The following is an 884-nucleotide window of genomic DNA, read 5'->3' as shown; positions in this document are numbered from 1 at the left end:
GGATTAAGTACAAAATAAGTATGAATGAAATTGAAGAAATAATAGAAGCATTAGGAGAAAAAAGTAAGTATATTTTAATTATAATTTTTAATACTTTTCAGATATTATTACTCAGGCACAAAAATTTAATATATATTTTTATTAATAACATATATCGTGCTTAGTCTTATGTGTTTCAAATACATAATTTAAAAGTTTAAACTTTTTGATTTTTTTTTTTTGGTAGTTCAACATAAAATTTTAATTTTTTGATTTCTTTTTTAATTTTGAAGCTACAAGATCTGTGGTTTTATGTAAATTTAAACATTATGTAAAATTACAATTTTGTGGGTTAGTGAGATTAATGAGGTGTTACAGAAAAAATTTACAAAAAAAAAAAAAAAGCTTGAAATTGTTTTTGTTGTTTCTAATTTTAATAATATCTATTTTTGATATTTCTACAAACTTTTTTATAGTGTATATTTTTCTGTAATTGTGTTTACAGTTAAAATGTTAGATAATATTTAATAATTTTTGTGTGATGATTACAATTAATTTTATTACATTAAATTAAAATTTTTTTTTTTTAAATAATAATATTCATTGAGTTTTAGAAAGTTTTTATTAAATGTAAATTACTTATGTATAAATACATATTAAATAAAATTACAGGTAATATTAACTACCACCATTCATTGCTATTGTTGAGATGCTGCAGCAGTATTTTTTTGAATATAACTCCAGAGAAAAGATTAGAATTAATCGATAAGATTAAGTCCATCATTGAAAGTTCAGGTTTGTATTATATTTAAAACACAAAATATATAAATGTTTTTTTTTAAAATGGTAACTTACAATTAAATCAAAAAAATGAACAAAAAAATTGATTTGTTTTTCAATATCTT

This window comes from Pediculus humanus, genomic scaffold (assembly GCF_000006295.1).
Source record: "Pediculus humanus corporis 1103172107761 genomic scaffold, whole genome shotgun sequence".
In the NCBI taxonomy this organism is placed as follows: Eukaryota; Metazoa; Arthropoda; class Insecta; order Psocodea; family Pediculidae; genus Pediculus; species Pediculus humanus.
This window is presented reverse-complemented; position numbering follows the sequence as displayed.